This window comes from Engraulis encrasicolus, chromosome 11, assembly GCF_034702125.1.
Source record: "Engraulis encrasicolus isolate BLACKSEA-1 chromosome 11, IST_EnEncr_1.0, whole genome shotgun sequence".
NCBI lineage: Eukaryota > Metazoa > Chordata > Actinopteri > Clupeiformes > Engraulidae > Engraulis > Engraulis encrasicolus.
This window is the reverse complement of record NC_085867.1, coordinates 93,044-117,269: the sequence shown is the minus strand read 5'-3', so window position 1 is coordinate 117,269 and position 24,226 is coordinate 93,044. Positions and strand designations below refer to the sequence as shown.

Below are 24,226 nucleotides of genomic sequence, written 5' to 3'. Positions count from 1 at the left end.
ACTGTTTTTATATTTATTTTCCAGTGAATTCATGAAAGCCTCGGCTGTCATCCATTCACTTGAAACAATTTAAAAATCTTGGTTTTTTACAGTTACAGTCAGCAGAAGGTATCGGTTACACTGAATGACAATTCCTTTTTGGACATCTTTGACCCACCTGTATGTGGTGTGGTGTGGAGTGGGGAGGAGCAAAAGGATGCTGGGATAGCTACTCACTCTTGACTCTGCTGTTGGTGGTCAGCAGATGGTGTCGCCACTTCTGACTCCTCCAGAACTCTGCAGCTCAGATTCAGCCGCCACTTAGATGAGTCATCATCTTCATCGTCATTATCAGGGTCACAGCTGAAATCCACCCTGTAAAACACCATCATGTCAATCTGAGACCTGAGGGTTGCTCCGCTATACAACAATTTCAAATCTGGGCACACACACACACACACACACACACACACACACACACACACACACACACACACACACACACACACACACACACACACACACACACACACACACACACACACACACACACACACAGTTTGATTTGTTTATTTGGGAGGACCAATAATTATTGAGAAAACAATACAGCGCCCCAAACAATGTTAAAGAAGCAATAATGTGTCTTTTACATAAATACCAAAATGATAGTGGTCTACAGCCTCTTCAAGGATACAAGTGGCATCTCCTTCTCCATATATGCAAACTGCCTATAACTGCAGAAAGTGAGCAATACTTAGCTAGCTGCTTTGCTTTTTTCTTATTTAGGCCGGCTATTTGCAGTCCTCTCACACACAGCCTATGAACATGGCCTAGGCTACCATAGATAAGTGACACCATGGATGTTTTGTAGCCACTGTCTGTCAATGCATGAACTATTGGTTGATATTGACACATTTTTCAGCAAAGCACAAGTCCATACGTCAAAGCAGCATCCTATTTCCAGTACAGTGGTGGTCCTTGCAGTGTCATCAACAACAACAATGTCCGGGGTGTTAGGGTAGTCGTTAAGGACTGTATCCAGAGCAGCAGTATTGGTCAAGTTGGAATGTTGATGGCAAGACCAAGCTGTTTGTATGCTTTGGCAAAGCCGTTCAATGCATACTGCAGGTCCTCTTCTGAGAGGACTACAATAGCATTGTCATCTGCATACTGCATCTCTGTGATGCATGCAATGGTGGTTTGTCCTTTGGCTCTAAATCTGTTGATGTTGAGAAGTGCATTAGTCCTATACATGATTTTGACTCCCTGTGGCAGCTGATTTCCTGTAAGAAAGAGGTTGCCGGCGATAAAGATGGAGAACAGTGATGGTGCAATAACACATCCCTGTTTGACTCCTGTGTCAACATGGAAGGGATCTGTGTCATCTCCAAAGCCGGTCAGTACAGTGGCAGACATGTTGTCATGGAGCAGCCGCAAGACTCGGATGTATTTATCAGGGCAGCCAATTTTTGACAGGACCAGCCACAGAGCCTAGCGGTTGACAGAGTCAAAGGCTTCGGTGAGGTCTATGTATAGAGGCTGATAATGTTCCCGCGCTTTTCCTGCAGCTGACTAGCAACAAACATCATATCCGTGGTGCCTCGACTTGGACGGAATCCACTGTGACTCAGGAAGAGTGCCGACAGGGGGCTAAGTCTGTTGGCCAACACGCTAGCTAGTACCTTTCCTATAGTGGAAAGGAGGGAGATGCCTCTGTAGTTCCCACAGTCTGCCCTGTCACCCTAAGGCAAACCTCAGCTGTGCATGTATTTCCTCCTTTTCCCATATTTTGAGAGGCAGAGTATGGATGTGTTCAAGGGGGACAGAGTAACCTTCTTTCAAGACTTCAGCTGGAATACCATCAGGGCCAGGAGCATTGTTGTTTTTAATTTCACTGATGGCGTCTTGTACTCCTTTCAAACTGGGTGTCTCTCCCATACTCCCAATGATGGGAAGTTGTGGGAGTTGTCCCAGGGCCTCAAACTCAACTAATTAGGATCCTAAAAAGGGCTGCTCAGTCATAGGTGCAGCCAGGGCTCTAAATTAACTTTTTCCTCCACCAGCCAATTTGGCTAGAAGATATTTTTCTTCTTACCAGCCAAATGGAAGTTCAACTAGCCATTTTTTTTTATCTCACCAAAATAAACCACACGTTAATTAATTATGTTGCTTTTAATTATTTGTGAAACTATTTCCTCAGCACAGATACATCACATAGGCCTACATATTATACTCAACATAATTCACTGTTCAGTTTATTCTATAATTATTTGTAACACTTTCTATGAAGGCCATATCTATAGTGCATTATAAGCGCATGTAGAACAAATTATATATTATAATTACTTACAACATATTATGCCTACACACAGGGTGCGATTTGTCAAAAAATCTGAGGGGGGGATGTTTTTTTTTCCATGGAACGTGACGTCACAAAATGAAGTTAACACGACTAACAGCTCAATATTGGATGATATCAAACAAATAGCGCTTAATGCAGTCAAAAACAAGGGGGCGGGTGTTTTTTTTTTCAAAACCGACACTAGGACAATGATGGCCTACATTGAGGTTTTTTTGTAATGCAGTTGGACATCTCTTGCGCAAAAATGTTACACTGAAATCGCCAAGGGGGAATATTTGTAGGCTTCATTTCATGTGCCAAAGACACTTCAGTCACTTACAATCCCAAGTGCACTAACCAATACAGACCGAGTGCAGACAGAGGGGGCTACTTCAACGTGTCGTCCTCATGCGTTGCAACTTTCTACAAACTTTTATTCGGGTCATACAAATTCATTGCATGTTCAGGGCCTACACCACCCATTCCGTCTGCCTTGACACTAGCCAGATTTACGATCAAGGCCCAACGGTTTCATAGCCTAATGTGCAGTTTTCCTGATGGCAACGACGCACGTTTGCACACAGGTGACGGTTTCCTACCGTAGGCTAGTCTTTAATCAAGTAGCTTAGTTCATGCCTACCTGTTGGGGTCTTTCATTTGCTTGTGGTGCACTTACAATCCTTTTATGCTCCGTTTTCAAGCACCTCCCTTCCTAAAGCAGCGTAGCCTATATTCGGTTCGGATCACAATTGCCAGGACGTACTTTTGCACACAGATGACCTTTGGTTTAGTTCCAGTGGCTTAGTTACTTCCTACTTTTTGCGGGCTTTTATTTGATTGTGGTGCATTAATTAAACTTTTCTGCATCCAATACGGCACCTCATCAATTAGCGAGAGGGCGCAGCGCACCTCCTCTTCAGTCTAACAAACCCCGAGGAAAGTGATCAGGACAAGGCGCCTCTCGCAACATCTGCCTACTGTTGGTGCGTCTTTTTGCATAGCCACTCAAAGAACAGTCAGGAGTTGGAAGCAAAAGTATTTCAAACCGAATGTCTTTTTTAACGTTTCCTTCGTTTGCTCCCCCACTGACTATGCTTATGCAATGCAATGCATAGACTACCCTTTTTGCACGCCTGTTTCTAGGCACTAGCCTACTAGTTGGGGGGTTGGTAGTTTTTTATTTGATGGTCCACCAAAAAAGGACGAAATGCTGCTTTGGCATTTCATTTTCGCAGGCCATTTGCATTAGCGATGTTACTAATTCCCGTACAGAACGCAACTTTGTTGCATATTTGCAGGGGAGTCGGGGACCTTCGTGAACATCAAAGCTTCCACCACGTCGGGCAATTTTGAAAGTGAGTGCAATGTAGACTGCAGAAAACGGTCACAACTTGCCTGTCATGTCAACATTTTTGTTAGTTTATTTTGATAGGCCTATCGATGATATTTGTCCAACAGAGATAAAAACCAGAGGGATAATCCCTCCCACCCCCCGGCAAATCGCACCCTGACTACACTCATAATGTTTCAGGATGATTTATATTAACAGTTATGAATAACCATGAATCTAGCTTATCCCCTTGACTGTAAGGCGAGGTCGGTGGCGACCCAAATGACTTTGAACTACAACTTGATCTTCATTCCACAATTGTTTGTAATGCTGGTAGTGTAATAAACCCAGGAACAATACATATCATTGGAAAGCTCAGACTCTCAGGAACACACATATTGTATGTGCATTATTATCAATTTATTACACCATGTCACCTTTCAAATTTGACCCCCTCTAGGACCCCCTGCCTGATGTCTCCCTACCTTCCTAGGATGAGTGTACATCCAAACATGCACATATCCTTATCAGCATTGTCTCAAAATGTCTGTTGCAATCCAAGGTTTATGACAGTGTAGTTTTTTTTAAAAAACTTTATTTCAACCACAAGTTGTACAACTCCACTCAAACTAAACCACTTTATTGTGAAAAAAAACGATCATTTATTTTTTCCCTCAAGAATTGTGCTGTTTTTGCCTACACTTCCATATATTTCATATGATCAATGGTATTCCACATGATCCCCAGACCCTGCTGATTACATGGGCACCACTGGAGTGGCTCTGTGACATTCCTACCCTGAAAGACAAGCCTTAGAAGAGAAGTAGGCAGGTCCTGCTTTACGCAGCTTTGTGTTGGCTCATTCCCCCAGACATTCCTACCAAGCTTCCTATGTGGATATTTCTCAAGGTCAACCTCATTCTACCCCAAAATCTGAAAGGATACTTCCATCCATGACTGCACCCAAAAAAAGGCAGGGCCCCACCACCACCTGTCTGTGCTCTGAAGTACAATAGTATCAGTGATTATGACCTTGTTGAAAGCACAGTCTGATATCAATTGGGTCCCTACCCACATAGTAACTAGGGCCGTCAAAAGTAATCGATGCGGCAAAGGATCGCGATCCAGGGCATTGACGATCCAGCATCGATTCGGCCACAATTATTTAAAATAATCATACCCGTGCCTCCCATTTTGCCTCTCCTCCCTCCCTGTCTTTTCTTTCAATTTCGGTTGCGCGTGCATCACTACATCCAAAGGGTTGGTGCTGCCCACTCTCTCTCTCTCTTTCTCTCTCTCTCCACATGAATTTCATCAACCTCTAACCTATTCCGTGTCTCGTTCTCCGTTCTCCCAATAATCAACGTCTTTGAAAGCCTGACATTAAATCGGCATTGCGCATCATACATTTTTGAAACAAATAGGCTATGGGGACAGCACCGCTCGTGCTTATAAATCAACGTGGATCAATGACCATATTCATAGACCGTGCTCTCCACATTAATTTCACCTAGGCCTATCTAACCTATTCCGTGTCTCGTTCTCCGTTCTCAATAATCATCGTCTTTGAAAGCGTGACATTAAATCGGCATTGCGCGTCATACACGTTTGAAACAAATATGTTATGGGGACAGCACCGCTCGTGCTTATAAATCGACGTGGATCAATGACCATATTCATAGACTGTGCCCTATGCATGACATGAACCTATGATTGATAATGCAAAAAGCTTCTGGAATCTTTGTCTTGGAGCACTTTTGTGTTCCCACCAATGTCAAAATCTAAGTTTCGCCCTTGGTGCCCATGACCATGGTGACAGGTTTAATTTTCCCTGTTGTGGACGAATGGGATAACACGGCTTGGTTTCATTTTTCGAGTCGATCACACATGGAATAATTCGCAGGCGTTTTACTGCCATCTGGTTACTTTTCTTATAGCATCCATCTTAGGTCGAGAAACTGGCACCAAATATTTGCAAATTAAGATACCGACCTCCAGAAGAGACACTGAATAATAACACAAAGTAGACCCATGCTTTATAAAATATCTATAGGCTTTTATTGTCCTTGATTTCCCTCTGGATTAATAAATGATAGCCTAAAACAGGTGATGCTGTTCATCACATGGTTCAGTTAAAGCTCCGCGCGCTCGTGTTTGCATTAGAACTAGAGCTAAAATGCCACTTTGGACCTACGTCCCCCTCTGGCTCTAAGCCCTCGAAATGTAACCTATAGCGCAGCTTTGCCGGTAGGAGGGGGGCGAGACTAACGAATGGCTGAAGTTAGGTCAGGTGTCTATAATGGTCGCGACGTGAAGGCATGCGGCAGTCAAATATTTGTTTGCATGGATCAACTGATTATATCAAACAAGCTTCGTTGAAATAAGACAACTTAAGGTAAGACAATAATGGGTTAAGCGCCAAGGAAGGCTTTGTGGTTTTTTTTGTATTATGCGTTGTTCCCCCATGAATCCTTTTTAACGCATTGGTGCAGCAACCAACTTTGGCAAATCGCATTGAAACAAGCTCGTGAAATGCACTTATGTGGTGGTTAGCCCTGCGCAGTGGCTATTGATAGGCTAGGCAACATATTCTGGGCCAGTGTGTAGGCTATATCGCCTACAGTAGGTTGCCGATTTCAGTATAGTCAAGTAGGGCCCAAGTTATTTGACCACTGTTCAGTTCCTCCCTCCCGACCCCTAAACATTTTACTTAGCTGCTCCCGAAAAATTGCCCCTTTCGTGGCATGCAGCATCTAAAGTTTGACCATCGGTCATCACATTAATTGAATCGCCAATATGCACGCAGTGCTCCCCAGCCGTTTCCACATGTCTCCCCAAATTTCACCCCTGGCAAAGCGGAACCATATAGCCTATCGACGAGAAGGCTGGCAGTTTAAAAATGAATCCGTTTCGGACAAGGATGGGGCTGCGCGTCTTGGTTGTGACAGTTATCTTGGATGTGGAGGAGGTATAGAATATGTTAGTAATCTATGGGAGTAGGGCATTGAGGTCGATTTGGATAAGGTGGTTGACAAACGAATTACTGTTGGCTGCGGTTGCGCCCACACAGTCGCCTCTTTCTTTTTCTATAATTGCACATTACAATAATATTAATGTTTGAGCTCATCCCTGGTGGGGTGCGAATGTTGTGAACAATAACAGACAATTAGGCTAGACGTTTGTAACATCAAGCATAGCGTATGGGTAGAGGACCTCGACATAACCCCGTCACAAACTTGTGCTCCGTCCCTGCGCATCGCAATGCATCGTTGAATCGGATCGGATCGGATCGGATCGAATCGTTACCCTCCGGATCGTAATTGGATTGAATCGTGAGATCATTGACGATCCACACCACTAATAGTAACAGTAGTTTTGAAAATAAGCAGATAAAGGGACCCGTGGACAATCTCTCTATTCCAGTTCTAACAACTAAGCGAGGTCTCTTGAGGACACGTATACATTCCCCCAAGAGGGCAAACATGGAATATCTCAGATTTGTTCCAAAACAACTCACTCAGAACACCACAGTGGAAATGCCTCCAATGCTCAATGTTAAATTAGCTTTGCAGAATGCTAGATCTCTCAGGAACAAGCCTTTTGTTATTAATGAGTTTATCTGTACCCACAACCTTGATTTTGAATTTTTAACTGAAACAGGGCTGAAAAAATCCACTAGCTCCGCCACACTTTAATTGCATTAGTACAGAAAGGCAGAATAAACAGGGAGGGGGGATAGCAATTATTTGCAAGGCACTGTTTCAATGTCAAAAGACAGCACTAGGTGAATTTTCATTTTTTGAATACTTAGCTGCAGTTCTAAAATGTTCTTCTGACATACTGTTATTGACTATTTACAGACCTCCAAGACTTTCTGCACCACTCTTCTTAGAGGAATTTGGTGAGCTGTTGTCGAATGTTTGTGTGGACTATGAAAGCTTGTTTATATCAGGCGATTTCAATTTCCACTTGGACGACTTAGAGAATGTCTATGCTAAGGAATTTTTAAGTCTTATTGACATTTTTAGCCTTACACAGCATGTAACAGGACCAACACACAACCAAGGTCACACTTTAGACCTAATAATAACAAAAGGCCTTAATGCTTGTGCTAGTGTCAAAGACTATGGCTTTTTTGACCATTACGGCATTTTTTCTAATGTTTCTATGTACCCTCATGTTCAAAGGGAATCTGTTAGTCAAAACACGTATAATCAACTGTGAGACAGCCTCACTCTTTCAGCAAGCACTTTCAGAGACCCAAAGTCAAACTTGTGCAGACGATCTCATCGTTAATTTTAATTCAAGGATGACCCATATTATGGATGTTATTGCCCCCGAAGAAATCAAAACAGTGTAACATGAAAAAGCACCTTGGAGAATGAATCCCACAGTTATATTGCTAAAGCAAGAATGCAGGAGGGCTGAAAGACAGTGGCGTAAATCCAAACTTGAAGTCCACTGCCAAATCTATAAACACACACTCTCGAAATACAACCAAGAAATTTCTAAAGCTAGACAATCTTTTTTCTCTGACATAATTAACAGAAATATTAATAATGACACCGTGGTGCTGGGTCTCATCTCAAACAACAACGAGACAGCCTACCTGAATGAGGTGGATGACCTAGCACTGTGGTGTCAGTCCAACAACCTGGCCCTGAACATCAGCAAGACAAAAGAAATGGTAGTGGACTTCAGGAAGGTGCAGAGCAGGGCATACACGCCACTTACCATCAGCGGGGAGCCTGTGGAGAGGGTCTCAAATTACAAGTACCTGGGAGTACACCTGACTGAGGACCTCTCCTGGTCACTACACACTGAACACTTGACAGCAAAATCCAGGCAGTGGCTGTACTTTCTCCGCCTACTGAGGAAGTTTAAGGTCTCCACTCCCATCCTGACCACCTTCTACTCATCAGCGGTGGAAAGTGTGCTAACAGGCTGTTTTACAGCCTGGTTTGGAAGCTGCACACTACAACAACAGAAGGACCTACAGAGAGTAGTGCGCTCTATCAAAGCCAACCTTCCAGGGGCCTCATTTATCAAGCGTTCTTAGGCACAAATCTGTGCGTAAAGCATGTGTGCGATCATTCCTGAGCAAAGAGTGGGAATTATGAACATGTACTTGAACGTAGAATTGTGCCTAAATCTACGCACACCTCAGACCATGCGTGCGAGTGGAAGAAACATGAAATTGCAAATAATACTGACCGTGCAAGGTACAATTTGCTTTGAATAACGATGGAATATGACAGTGTGCTATTTTACAGTGTTTTCGTCCATGTGTGTCTCCTTCTTTTAATTATTTTGAAACGCTGACCTCCTCCTGTCGAAAGCACCTCCACTTCTTCCGCGGAAATGTTTCTATCTCCGCACTTCCCGCCAGTGCTTCGACTGGCGCGTGTGTCCGCGTGTGTTCATGTGTGTCCAAACAGGGTGGCGCCTTCGAATTAACTTGCCATTTGAATATATTTTAATGCCATATATGGCTACTTGGAGGCGTTTCGGGATGCAAATTACCCCAAATGCGCGCGTGCACAGTGATTTGGAAGGTGTGGGATTTATCATGGAGAGGTGTGCGTAGGAGCAGCCAACGCACGTTTGATAAATCCCGATTTTTCTGTACTTGCGTACATTCTAAATTTCACTCGTAAGACACAATTTAGAAGACATTCTACGAACCGATGATAAATGAGCATACCTGCCGACCATTACGCATTTTGTGTAGCAGATACGGATTTTGACATCAAACTACGGCGCTGTCACTTCAAAATACGGGAAAAACCAATAGCAAAGTGTTTTCACGGGCCCTTATATTTCTCTGTAGACTTGCAACCAGCCAGAGCCGTAGATATGGCTCTGCTTGCAACTCTCGCGCTGGCCTTTCCATTGGCCAGCAACGTGTGGGGGGGAAATATTGACCAATCAGAGCGCTGGTTTAGGGGTCTTCATTTGTTGTCGCTCCGCTCGAGTCGAGGTATCAGCCGCAGATAGAAAGTTTGCTTCGAAGACACACAGGCAGAGAGACTACTCCTATAATCTCTGACACAGGTGTCCTCCTCCTGTCATCATATATTATCCATCTTGGTGCTGTCGCTGTAGTTGTACAAGTGAGCACCGTAAAATTCACCGTTTCAAAGGTAAATGGGCTTTGAGAAAGGTAGCCTCTATATAGGAATAGTGCGTCCAGTTGCTAAATCCGTAAACTTATGAAAATAAATAAAGCTCGAGGTCTGTCGTCCTGAACATAATGGTTCACCCAATGTTTCGCCGTATTTGACGGCAATATGTTGGTACTTTTTTTTGATATTGGACCGAAACGAGATTACTTCCGAATGAGAAAATGTGGTCGACTGCTGACTATTACTGCGCTATAAATTAGCAGATTAGCAGCGAACTAAATTCGGTTTCCCTTTGCGTCGGATCATTTTAACTGGGGGAAATAAAGCGATAGTTCTAACGGTTGTGCTCGGAGTACATCTAATCTACCATGACATGGAATACAAGGAATACTGGAGTCGACTAGAACTATCCGTAATCACGTATGGCAATCTATTAATAAAATATATTATCCTGTCATCATGTATGTGCAGAACACTGAACAATAGCCAACTCATGACGGCAAATGAGGGTAGATAGGCCAATATGTAGAGAAGTGGAAAAAAGAAGCGTGCATGCACCTCAAAAGTTACTGTGGAAGTTCCAAGTGGCCATTAGCCCTCGTCCATCAGAAGAGCCCATTGACAGTAAATGGTAAAGCCACATGACGTGTAGGCTACTGAATGGATGCAAGTGTGATTTTGATGTTAGCCCCCAATAGCCTAGCGAGCCAGACCCGTACAGCAAAAAGCTGTACCAGGGTCTAGGAGGGCTGGGCAGCAGTGTGGGCGGGATAAACGGTTGCTTCAGCACTCAACGCCACGCAATTGGATGGCAAACAACCAATCCCCACACACTTCTGTGTAACGTCACAGCTGTCTTGTGAAGCGGCAATAGAGTTCTTCAGCGGAAGCGGAAGCATGTAGTAGATTTTAGTCTTTCATGTTAGCATTTAAGGACGTCCTGGTTCCTATCGGCTTCCGGCCTCCATTGGGAATGAATAGGGGTAAATTTCAAATAAGCTCCGAGTGCAAGCACGCGCTTAGCGAACCCCCGCAAACTGTCGAGGGTGTTAAAAATAGGCTGTAGGTATGACATGGTTGATCATTTTGTGTCAAACTTCGACATAAATACGATGTTGCGTCCATATGCTAAACCCGGAAGCTTTTGGCGACTACAGAAACGGCGCCAGTATCTAACGGCATGTACGTGCGGAAGGTTGTACCCATGGCAACCAAAGGAAAGTATGTAGTTCGGAAGTTTTAATGATCAGAAAGGGGTTAGCAATATTGAATTATAATCGTCATGATTTAACATGTGAATACACCAACATGATGATACGATCCGTTCCACTAATGAGAAAGGGATGCGGGGACACGCTAATGTTCGTTGTTGCCGTGCAACTTATATTTTTGCCAAACCTGAATCTCTATGGCGTTTTGCAATGTAAAAAATCGCCAGGGAACCGGTAGTCCAAACGCCGCATACAAGTTGACGTCAACGCTGAAGAGCTCTATTCCGAGCCGTCGTAGCAGTGAATGCGTGTGATCACCACAGCCACAAACAAGTTTCCTAATAAATCGTGTTTTCACTTACATAGTTCAAAAATGCCTCGTTTTCAACCACACGGCCCTTCTTGATCATCCAGCGAAATATTGAGCAATTTGGGGCTTGTTAAATGGTTATATTTATGATTGTTGTCAACATGGCATGTTCGGTGTTAGCTAGCTAGCTGTATACCCATAACTACACGGCTGGATATTAGCTCTGTGTAATTGACGACAGATTGGCTAGCCGCTAGCTCGGTAGACTCTAGGTGTCATTCCCATCTATTTAGTAAGCGACTTACAGACTTTCAAAGCTCCCAAATGTCTCGTTTTTAATGACATGGATCTTATTAGAATTTGGGGCAGGCATATAATACAAGGCTGGATACCTAGCTCTGTGTTATTGGCGACAGGTTAGCTAGCCAGCGAGGGCCCCTTTGTAGGTGGAGCGGCAAATTCGAGCCGTCGTAGCAGTGAATGCATGTGATGACCACAGCCACAAACAAGTGTCCTAATAAATCGTGTTTTCACTTATACAGTTCAAAAATGCCTCGTTTTCAACCACATGGCCCTCCTTGATCAACCAGCGAAATGTTGAGCCATTTGGGGCTTGTTAAATGGTTATATTAAGACCTTGCTCTGTGTTATTGACGACAGGTTAGCTAGCCACTAGCTTGATAGACTATGCCATTCCCATCTATTTAGTAAGCTACTCAAAGACTTTCAAAGCTCCCAAATGTCTCGTTTTTAATGGCATGTGTCTTATTAGAAATTGGGGCAGCAATTTCATTCTACACCTACAGTAGTGGTCTGATAATAGCGTGTGACTATCTGGTCCTGTAAAATGCTCAACTTAGCTTACCGAGCTAGTTTAAAACATCGAATGATCAAATGGTATTGTGTTGTGATCTATTTGTGTCCGATAAGTTCATGGTGTATTATTACATCAGTCCATGTCAGACACGAAATGTATTATCATCCAGGCTTTTTAAATTAAGTGCACTTTCGTGCTGTACGTAGCACGGACGGACACCATGCTTCTTCTTAGAAAGTTTCCTGTTTACTAAGTAGCCCGGCCCCCCTCGCGATTTGATTGGCCCTGTCATCGGATAACTTTCAGCCTCGCAAAACGACCGGGGTCCGCTAGACTGCCCCCGGGAGCAAATTCAATTTGCGGTCGCTAGGGGCGTCTAGATTTCTAGGCTAAGCCCCCAAGGTAATAATATTAACCTGATATTATCCTAGCCTAGATAACACCTGTCTTTATCTTTTTCTCTACAATCTGCTGATACTTCTTCACAGTAGGTGACAACATCACCATTTATTAATATTGGGGGAAATGATGTAAGAATCATTGCAATTCAACTTTTTGTTCATAAAAATCACTGAAATGCATCTGTATTATATAATCAAATTATAAATTTCCCTACATATACCTTCTACAGCCAAAAAATAATAAGCAAATACTTCAATTTCATACTCGATTCCAGCTCCTTAACACCCCCCAAGTGACCAAATGCTCTGTTTGGCTGGTACATAGGATAACTTACTAGCCAGACTGGTGGTATGTTTGACTTGTAAGATTAACAGCCATATTGGCTGGTGATTAATAAAGTTAATTTAGAGGCCTGAATTCCAGCACACTATACCATAGCATTTTATTGGTGTCATGGTGTGAAACAAAAAAAACATCTTCCATGAAAGTTTAATAATGTATGGTAGTTCAAAGTACTGTGAAGAGCAAGATAATCTGGTGAAATTGCCAGATACACGGGATGTTAGGCTAAAATGCATTAAAATGCAGGAAATTGCATCTAAGAAAAGCATTTTTTTCCTGGGAGAGGACCCCTACTCCCCCTGCCTGAATGAAGTGTCCCATATTTTCCCCCTTGACATTTGGCAACCCAAGGTGTGCAAAACAAAGTAGCCTCTCAGAGATGGACCCGCCGGCGGCCCATGGTATCGCGCTGCATTGACCACATTTTCTCACTTGTAGGTATTTGTTGCGCCGTGAATTGCCGCACCGCGATAAATTGCTACTCAAAAAAAAATTCAAGGTTGGCAGGTATGAATGAGGCCCCAGGACTCTTGGGTCTTTACCCAAAGAGAGTGGGAGCCAGGGCTAGGAAGATTATGCAGGATGTCTCACATCCCAACTCTTACATGTTCACCCTACTTAAGTCCTGCAGACGTCTCAGAACCATTCAGGCCAGAACAGACAGAATGAGGAAAAGTTTTTACCCCCAGGCAGTGCGACTGCTGAACAGAGACTTTTTTACATACTAATTTTCTTTGTTTTTTCTTTAACTTATTTCTCACCTTTTACAGTATATCACGAAAGTGAATACACCCCTCACAGTTTTGCAGATTTTTGAGTATATCTTTTCATAGGAAAGCATTACAGAAATTTCACTTTGACACCATGATTAGTGACCTTTTAACAACATATCTAACCGCTTAAATTTCTTATTCACTCAGAAAAAAAACAAAATACAGCAATTCATGTTTGAACATGTACTCACAAAAGTGAGTACACCCCAGATTAAAATCCGGTAGAGAAGGGGCTATGTTGGCTCGAATCGTCTCGAAATGAAACGAAATGAAAAGGGATGACAAGGGAGGTCATCAGTGTGCGTTTCAACCTTTTTTTGCATTGAACTTTTAAATTTTGGGTCTGCATCTGGCTTAAATAGAATGGTGTGAGATTTGAATGCAATCCTATGGAGAATATCATGATCTGCTTCAGTAGTCACAGTGCATGTTGACATGCATGTTTCTTTTAGGTGTATTTTAGATTGCCAATGTTGACAGCATTCATGCATCCCCAAACCATGTCAGTCCCACTACCATGCTTGGCTATTGAGAGGATACACCTTTTTTGTAAAACTCACCTGTTTACCACCACACATGCTTGACACCATCTAAAGCAAATTTGTTTATCTTGGTCTCAAGAGAGATGAACAAACCAAGGATATGGATCACTGGAACCATGTCGTGTGATCTGAAGAGACCAAGATAAACAAATTAGCTTTCGATGGTATCAAGCATGTGTGGTGGTAAACAAGTGAGTTTTACAAAAAAAGGTGTATCCTCTCAATAGCCAAGCATGGTAGTGGGACTGACATGGTTTGGGGATGCATGAATGCTGTCAACATTGGCAATCTGAAATACACCTAAAAGAAACATGCATGTCAACATGCACTGTGACTACTGAAGCAGATCATGATATTCTCCATAAAATTGCATTCAAATCTCACACCAATCTATTTAAGCCAGATGCAGACTCAAAATTTAAAACTTCAATGCAAAGAAAGGTTGAAACGCACACTGATGACCTCCCTTGTCATCCCTTTTCATTTCGTTTCATTTCGAGACGATTCGAGCCAACATAGCCCCTTCTCTACCGGATTTTAATCTGGGGTGTACTCACTTTTGTGAGTACATGTTCAAACATTAATGGCTGTATTTTGTTTTTTTCTGAGTGAACAAGAAATTTAAGCGGTTAAATATGTTGTTAAAAGATCACTAATCATTGTGTCAAAGTGAAATTTCTGTAATGCTTTCCTATGAAAAGATATACTCAAAAATCTGCAAAACTGTGAGGGGTGTATTCACTTTCGTGATACACTGTAACTATACGCCCATATCCAATCTACCATTCATGGGTAAAATAATAGAGAAAATTGTTTTTAACCAATTAACTACCTTTCTAATGTCTAATAGCTACCTTGATAAGTTTCAATCAGATTTCCGTGCCTAACACAGCACTGAGACAGCTCTTATTAAAGTTATGAATGACATATAGACAGGTCATCAGCTGGGAAAATTAGGCCTTTCGTCCTACCGCACTTTTCTCTGTGGATTACTGACCAGAAGGCCTATTGGAAGAAATTAAAACATGAGGCCACGTCAATTTTTGCTCAGAATTCAATACGGCCGCCATTTTCCAAAATGACTTGTTTTCATGCATTATTACATTGTACTATAAGGTGATATTCATGAACGATGAACTACTTTCAGCACTATTCTGTCCTATTTCCTTACATACATGTTTACAAAGGTTGACTAAACTAAACGAAATGAAAATAAAGTTGGCCACCTTGCAATATCCAAAGGAAAGTGTCTTTGGCTGCTAAAATTAGGCCTATTGTCCTGTCAGGGTTTTCACAGTGGATTACAGACCAGATTGGCCTATTGAAAAAGATGAAAACTTGGGGTGCTCCAAAATTCAAAATGTTCTCTGTTTTTCAGAATGGCAGACGTTCACACATTTTCTCAATACTGTAAGGCCATAATTACCAATAAAGATGACCTATTTTTCAGTTAAATTGTCCTATCTCCTTACAGACGTGAGTATAAAGGTTGTCTAGAAAAAGGCATAAATATATATACAGGGGGTGGACAAAATAACTGAGACACCTGTCATTTCAGTGTCATTTAGTTCCTTTTGCATCCACAGTTTATCCTGTTGGATGTGGTTCATCCTTATTGGTGGTATGCAGACATTACTTTGGATACTGTGGCTCTTGATACATCACAAAGACACACAGTAAAAACTTACAAGGATTTCAGAGTAATTTACTGTGAAATCTCACAGTTAATTACTCTGATGTTCTGGTACACTATGCTACTGTGATGGTCACACGGCACACAGCAAATTAGTTTGAAATCATTGTATCACTTGCCATTTCTCACCTAACTTGCACATCACAGTATTTTACTGTGCTCTTCAAGGATAACCACACAGTAAAAAATATTCCCGTGATGTCACAGTAAACTACTGTGAAATGAATGCAATTAGTAGCCAGTAATTCCCTGTGGCCATCCTCACAGTTTACTGTGATCTTCTCACAGTAGTTTACTGTGGCCACACCACAGTAAGTTACTGTCACCCTACCCACACTACCATGATCCCGCCCCTCCATTCATCACCACAAAAGAGGTAGCTACCATGTTATTGTGGCACCTCCCATTCCCCACCATGACTGAGACAACTGTGGCAGGGAACCAGTCCATCACACTGTTCTCTTGTATTGATAGACAAAAACTATCCATACTATCCATACTATCCAACATCCAAACTATCCATAACCACAGAGAAATTCAAGTTTCTGCAGTATGTGCAATATTATTACCACTTAATAATTGCTATCTCCTGGATTAGAGTACATTAACCAGTGTGCATAGAATACTCTAGTTGAGCATAATTAGACAATCCTGAAATTTCTTAATCAAGTAAGCAACACACCAAAAAGGGTACCTGCTACCACAATACTCACTACCAACTAAATAGCAAGCCAGCCAACAAACCAGTCCACCAGCCAACCAAAAGAGTCAGTTGTCAGCTAGCCAGCCAAAGAGCCGGCTAACCAACTAACACTCAGTTAGTCAGCCAACTAACTAACAAACAAGTCAGTTGTATGGCTAGCCAGCTAACAAACCAGCCATACAGTCAACCAAAAGAGTCAGTTAGCCAGCCAACCAGCTGGCCAACAAACAGTCAGTTGGTCGGTCAGTTAGCTCACTAACCAACAAGCCAGACAGAGAGCCAGCGAACCAGTCATTTAGGCAAGCAACTCAAGCATTGTGACAGTCTGAGTTTATATAGAGGTGAAAGTTAACCATGTGACCAGAGTAATCAGGCATGTGGCAGCTGCAGGAAGTAATTCAATGAACTTGTAACAGTCATATATACTCAAGTGAGGGCAGGTACTAATTGACAGATTGATTGGGCACTACCATTGTTCCTGGTTGATGATAAGCAATGTCAATCATGTCAAGCATTTGACTTCCAATTGTGCAATGGCACTTCACAAGATAGCCTATTTTTTTTTACTAGGTGGCAATATTCTGATTTAAAATTGGATGCTGGAGTTTTGGCCTGCACATCCAAGACAAAGGCATTAGCAGGTGCCAACTTAAAAAAGTGTTTGTGTAGCACATTGGTTGCAACTTCATTTATTGGAAGCAGAACCAGCAACATTTCCAATCATAGACCTTCTTCTAATTAGGCCTGACAATAAGTAATTACACTCCATCATGGCCAGGAGCAACCTAAAGTGACATACAGATATGCAACATTGGTTACTGTCCCTAGGGTAATGATGGGTTAGGAGGGATTAGAACCTGCAACTCTCTGATCTTAAGTCCACCTCCCTAACCATTAGGCCAAGGCAGCCACATAATGCACCCAATCATGGCCTAGATGAAGAAAACACCTGTTATAACCGCACAGTAGTTAACTGTGATATGACGAAAAGTCTCTCTGGATTTCACAGTAACAAATTATGGCAGAATGTCACAGTATGCTACTGTGAAATGAATGCAATTAGTAGCCAGTAACTCCCTGTGAGTTCACAGTAAGATATTGTTACACACTTGAAGTGGGCGAAAGTTCAATGGGAAGGCATGTCAGTTGGGTTGAAGGCTGACGCCTTTACAGTAGTTAACTGTGATATGACGAATTCACAGTATGTTACTGTGAAATGAATGCAATTAGTAGCCAGTAACTCCCTGTGAGTTCACAGTAAGATATTGTTACACACTTGAAGTGGGCGAAAGTTCAATGGGAAGGCATGTCAGTTGGGTTGAGGGCTGACGCCTTTACTCAAAGTGATATACAACAATGGATGCTGTCCCTAGGGCAATGTAGGGTTTGGAGGGAATTGAACCTGCAACCCTCTGAACTTAAGTCCACCTCCCTAACCATTAGGCCAAGACTGCCATATAGCGACATCCGGGCCTTCAGACAGTTCATCGACATTTAGTCATCAACTTCTTGTTTGCTACATGTCTTCCCATGCTTGGTCATCTTTTTTCTCACTTCCTCATGTCAATATGTGCAACCTGAGGGGGAGGGGCTTAGGACATACGTGCTTCAGATCGTGTCCCATCATGCAATGCACTTATGGAGAGCCATTTATCTAGAAGGAATATATTAAGTGTGCTTCAAAATATGACTCCTTGTTATATTCTGTGTTTATTGTAGGGGTTGTACTATTTAAAGTGGTACACAAGAAAAATGACCATATTCCCACCATCATGAAGATGGTCATGTATATCTCCCAATATATATATAAGCTCATTCTTCTGTTACTTGACAGAGAGTGGGGATAAAGTAGTCAACTGATGATGGGTGTATACATGTATACCACAAGACATTAAGAATGAAATAATTTGCTGAAAATGTCAATGAAAGGTGTGATTGTAATGAAGAGCCCAACCTGACTTTGACTGAAGTTGTGCCCCAATGCACTAATAATTTAATAGATGCTCCGCCCACACAGTAGTTTACTGTGATGTTTCCTAGTTTATCACTTTGTCATGCTGGTTATCCTTGAAGAGCACAGTAAAATACTGTGATGTGCAAGTTAGGTGAGAAATGGCAAGTGATACAATGATTTCAGACTAATTTGCTGTGTGCCGTGTGACCATCACAGTAGCATAGTGTACCAGAACATCAGAGTAATTAACTGTGAGATTTCACAGTAAATTACTCTGAAATCCTTGTAAATTTTTACTGTGCAGTATGCCAAAGTGATAAACTAGAAAACATCAGAGTAAACTAGTGTGTGGGCGGAGTATCTATTGAATTATTAGTGCATTGGGGCACAACTTCAGTCATAGACAGGTTGGGCTCTTCATTACACCATCACACCTTTCATTGACATTTTCAGCAAATTATTTCATTCTTAATGTCTTGTGGTATACATGTATACACCCATCATCAGTTTTCTACTTTATCCCCACTCTCTGTAAAATTACAGAAGAATGAGCTTATATATATTGGGAGATATACATGACCATCTTCATGACGGTGGGAATACGGTCATTTTTCTTGTGTACCACTTTAAAGACCTCATGACACGTAAAGACGACCCTTTTTAGTTCAGTCTGAAATAACTATTATATTCTAGTGGAGATGCATCCATATGACAAATATCACTGGTTCTCCTGTTATTTCCAAAATTTGAACACGCGCCACTAAATTCCACATGCCAGTGGCCCTTCCATAAAATGACGCGTGCTCAGGAACTCCGCCACGCCACACCTCTCTGTTTACACCTGACTGCACGTGCTGTCAGCCATCCTGACAGGAATCGATAGAGTGTAAGTTCTTTCGCGAATATTTTTTTAACAACATACCCGAGCGGTGCGTTGCAGGATACTGCACAAACACCAGGGAGAGCGGTTTCACACTGCATCGCTTTCCAAAAGACCCTGAATTGAACTTGCTGTGGACACATCAAGTTCGCAGGACGAGAACTGGTCCCAAAGGAGCACCGTGGAAGCCAAGCTCAACCTCTGTAGCCTACTGTGTTCTGCACATTTTCTGGATAAATGTTACGACTCGACCCCGGCTCTGAAGGAGCAACTAGGAAATGATGTTCGTCTGAAGAGGGTTTTGCGGCCCAAATCAGTCCCGAGCATATTCCCTCGGGGGACAAACTGGAGGGGGGAGAGCGGCACCTACGTCAGCTGCAGGGGGTATCGTGGTCTGGAGAAAAGGCAGCGGCTGGAGGTAGGCTGTACCATCTTATTTTGGACTGCATTCTAATCATGAAGTCGAGGGAAAGGAAGTGCAAAGAGTTTTGTGTTTTATCGCCGCGTAAACCACTTGCTTGGTGAACGGTAGTTGAAGTTGGTGCCAGTTCTGAACAAAGCTTGCTACTAAAGTGCTTCAGCCGTGCAGCTAAATTAATCTCAGAGAGTGTTTGCAAAAAGTCAAGTCGCCTTCCTACATTTCAGTTCGCCGCCGTAGCCTAGGCCTACAGTTACAGTAAAATTATATTTGTCTACTGGTAAATAGTCTACTGTAGGCCTACCGGCTGAAAAGACAACCAATGCAACTCTATGCGACTGTCCCCCCATCAGCGTTGTGTCCGTGACTAATGGAGCATGCACCTACTGTACCTACGTGTTGACAAATAGCCTACTCTTGTCAGAAACCCAAACGAACGTGCAGTAACCGATGTTATGTAATGTCATGTAAATTTGCAACTTCTTTGTGTGCTCAAGAACAATCTGCTGTCATGTGTGTTTTGGGTTTGCAGTAGCGCTTTTTTCTCTCCTACTCACGCGGCATCATATTTATATCATGTTTCAGATACTCCAGGAATGCCAGTCTGAGTATGCCATGTTGCTGCAGAGGAAAGAGATGGCTTCACTGCTGACGGGGTCCCATCAATTGATGTAAGTTTTGGTAAACTGTGTAGGTCAACTAAGTTAGGCTACTAATACAGATCACATTTGACTACACACCACACTGGCCAGTAGGTAAACCCCTTCTCTCAGACCTTACACTGGTTGGGTTTAGTACACTGTACATGGGTCTACTTTTTGCTCAGATAGGTTCTTTGTGTTGGGAAAGAAACCTTTTTTTAAGTATTATTTTATTTTTCCTTTTACACATACACACACACATTTTATATGTGCACATATTCATGTTCTTATTTATTCATGTGAACTCAACAAAAGATCAGCACTGTGACTTTTGCATACAAGCATGTCTGAGGCCACCAACAAGGACTGTGTCTATGCAGTGCAAAGGAAGTGTACATTTCCCAGCTATGTCTCTACACATATATTGGTACATACACACCCCACATTATTTCATCCACTGCATTGCCCCAGGTGTGTGTGTGTGTGCGCCAGATGTACATTACATTCACTATTTATTGATTCATCTACACATGTTTACTCAGGTGTCAAGAAGAAGTTGCAGAGCCTTGGTCAAACCAGAGGTTGCCAGGATGTCAAACCCTGGGTGGGAAGTATAATAAACCATCTGTACTGGGCTGTGGTCTCGACGCCTCCTGACAATGTTCAACTTGTGGTGGACAAATGGACATCAGTTATGGATCACATCCACAACAGGCATACCGGGTTCGAGGGACTGTTCTCTTCTTGTGCACACGGAGTCTTGGAAGGCAGGGAACAGCCTGTGTCACTTTTCATACAAAGGGATGGAGAGCAGGTAATCATACAGAAATATTCAGTGAAACATACTTTTAGGACATTACATTATACTTGGTAGACTCTTTTATCCAAAGCTGCTTTCAATCAATGACTTAGCTACAGCTTGCAACATTCCCAGTGCACAAAAAAATGTACAGAGCAATGATTGTAAATGTCTCAGGACTTGCACATTTGTTTGTTTCAAAATACATTAGCACAGGGTAAGGAAGAGTAGTAGTATGTCTCAGATAGACTGGGGCCATTTCTGAAGTGACTATAGAAAGTTCATAGCAGATAAGATTAGGTTTTTGAGATGTACTAGTGTGCTATATCTATTGTAGGATTAATTTGAACCTTGTCCCCATATTCCTCTGCAACAGGCTATGCTGAAGAGCTGATGCGGATGGTGGAGGCCATGTGTCGAGTTGAGGACTACAGCTGTGATGACTTTGACATTCCAGACCTATCCCCTGTTCCAGAGCCACTGAGTGCATCATGTGAAAAGCCGGATAAGAGGGCAGCAGTCAGTACACACACACACAACACGCTTTAGCGCCACAAACAACCCTTCAATATAGACATTACCAAAAGTTTGATGCCGGCAATTCCAAAACCACAGTACAGGGTGTGTTGGAAGGACACTTTTTTCTCTCTTTTTTCACACTTATGCATACAAATGGTTCCAACTCAGGTGACTTATCTGAGTAAAAAGTAGACCAATGTACTTGTCGTATGTTCAGCTGATTCTCCACTGGTTGGATTGAGTTTGCGGTGATAGTATGTGTAGCTCTGCTCCAGCAGGGGGCACCAAAGCTACACACTCACCATCTGTTGTGAACCAGGCCAGGTCCTCGTTAGGTTTTTAGTGGGTTTTTTTTAGTAATGACAGTCTCACTGTACATAAGGTACAATGGCATACATGGTGTTACAGTTTTGTATTATGTGCTACTGTTGTAATTACACCACAAATGTACTCATACTTTTGTTTAAAATTGGACAGAGCTGAACTGCATGTAATAAACACATTTATTTTAATATTTTCTGTGAGTGCATTGATCTACTGTGTTGGGAACCACCTGCTCCATCCTCTCCTTGGGGTTCTGAAAAAGGTTATTACAGGGTGTGTAATATTAGCTTTAGTCATTTGAGATGGAGAGACCTTGAGGTGATATTTTGAATATCCTACCCACTCATTTCATGTCTGTGTTGCTACAGTGCCCCCCAATACCCATGTGGGCTTTCATTGTATTGTCCCAGAAGTACTGCACAACATCTGGGACACCACATGATAAAGAATACTAGATAAGCTTCCATGGTGAAGGTGTAAGTTGTCAGTTTGCTAGCAAAAATGCCCAAGTAATTTTATGGGGCAAAATTAGATTTTTCCATACCCTATCCCCGTCATTTCTGTCTTCCTGCCTCAGTCATTGGTCAATCACAACTCTCAGAAGTTAAAAAAACAGTACCTATCAAAACTGCCAAGTTATATGGTGAAAAAGCTCAAATGAATGATTAGGGACAGAGCTATAAGGAGGACAATTAGGGCATTTGCAACTAGTCCAAGGACCCTTCTTTAGGTAATTGACACACACAATATCGCAGAGGCCGTTCGTTTACATCTGTTTAGGGTTTTTATTAATACATTTCAGTAAATCAAAAGTGATGGCCATGTGTTTTAATTTAATCTCCAGGCTTCACTGTCTGAGTGATCATATTTTTGATGTTTTAATACAAAGTTTGAGTCTTAAAATAAAATGGTAATATGATGAAACTTTGAAACATTTCTATATTATATTGCATTTTTCTTATGTTACTTTTGTGTTAAAAGCTGAAATTGGTGATGGATTGCTTTTCAATGAAGGTTTGATATATTTTTTGTGGATAAGCACAATATATTCAATTGAGAAGATCTCACCCCTATTGCAGTCAGGGTGGCATTCTTCAAAGAAATTGTTTACTCAATATCCATATCAGAGTGATAAGCACATGATGGGTATAAAACCTGTGCAGTGTAGCAATTCCATGCCCTGGGCACCACAGTTATGGTTGTGGATTAGGGCGGGCCACCGTTCTATGATCAGATCATCTCGGTGTTTGGGGGGTGGGACTGCCTTATGCTCATGTTGAAGAGCAAAGGTTCACCAGAGATGGTGTACAGAGGGAGGAGACAATTTGTAAGGGAGGTACCCTGACCAATTAACTGTTCCACCCCTCTACCTACCATGACTGTGATGGCCTGAGCATGGCATGAGGCCACTGATGCTGAAACATACAATGTGCATTTTGACTTAGATGTGCATTGCTTGAGACATTTTCAGTGAATGCATTTAGTATGGAAGAATATGGCAATAGGAAATATGTCAAATCATAACATTGTAAAATTGTCTGAACAGTAGCTGTCATTATATTTATTATGACATCAAGTGAACTGATAAGCAAAGAACTGAGTTGTAAAAGTAAGCTTGTAGGAGCAGGTAGGGATTATAAGTCTAAGCAGGATGGGAATGGTTGATGCAGTCAAGACTATTACAATTTGTACAAGATTGTTCCAATGGTTCATCACTTTATTTCAGGATTTCGTCTCTGGAATAACACTAAAAGAAAAATGTTCAACTGTTTGTTTCCTAAGAAGTTGACTTGTCTCTTCTCAAAAAGTAATAGATAAAATAAATCCAATACATTTACATCTTAGGTGATGCTGGTGGTGGTGGTGGTGGTGTGTGTGTTTGTGTATGTGTGTGTGTGTGTGTCGGGGTGGGGGGGGTCCTCAAATGTGGTCTTTGCCCAGGACCTCAGACTTCCTAAAACCGCCACTGCTGAAGTTGTATGTTTGGTGTCACCTAGGCCAAGGGGCGTGGGGTCTCGAAACTGTTCTTTGCCTAGGACCTCAGACTTTCTAAAACCGCCACTGGTGAGGTTGTATTTGGCGCCCCCTAGGGCTATTTGTTGTACGCTGTTGTGAGTTGCAAA

The 24,226-nt window shown here is 42.3% G+C and overlaps 1 long non-coding RNA gene across 1 annotated transcript; it reads left to right on the top strand.

Moving 5' to 3' along the window:
- The first annotated feature begins 20,360 nt into the window (after positions 1-20,360).
- Positions 20,361-22,116, top strand: LOC134458710 (uncharacterized). Its single transcript, XR_010036596.1, has 3 exons — positions 20,361-20,491; positions 21,004-21,275; positions 21,637-22,116. It is a non-coding gene; the product is annotated as an uncharacterized LOC134458710 (long non-coding RNA).
- The last annotated feature ends 2,110 nt before the right edge of the window (positions 22,117-24,226 follow it).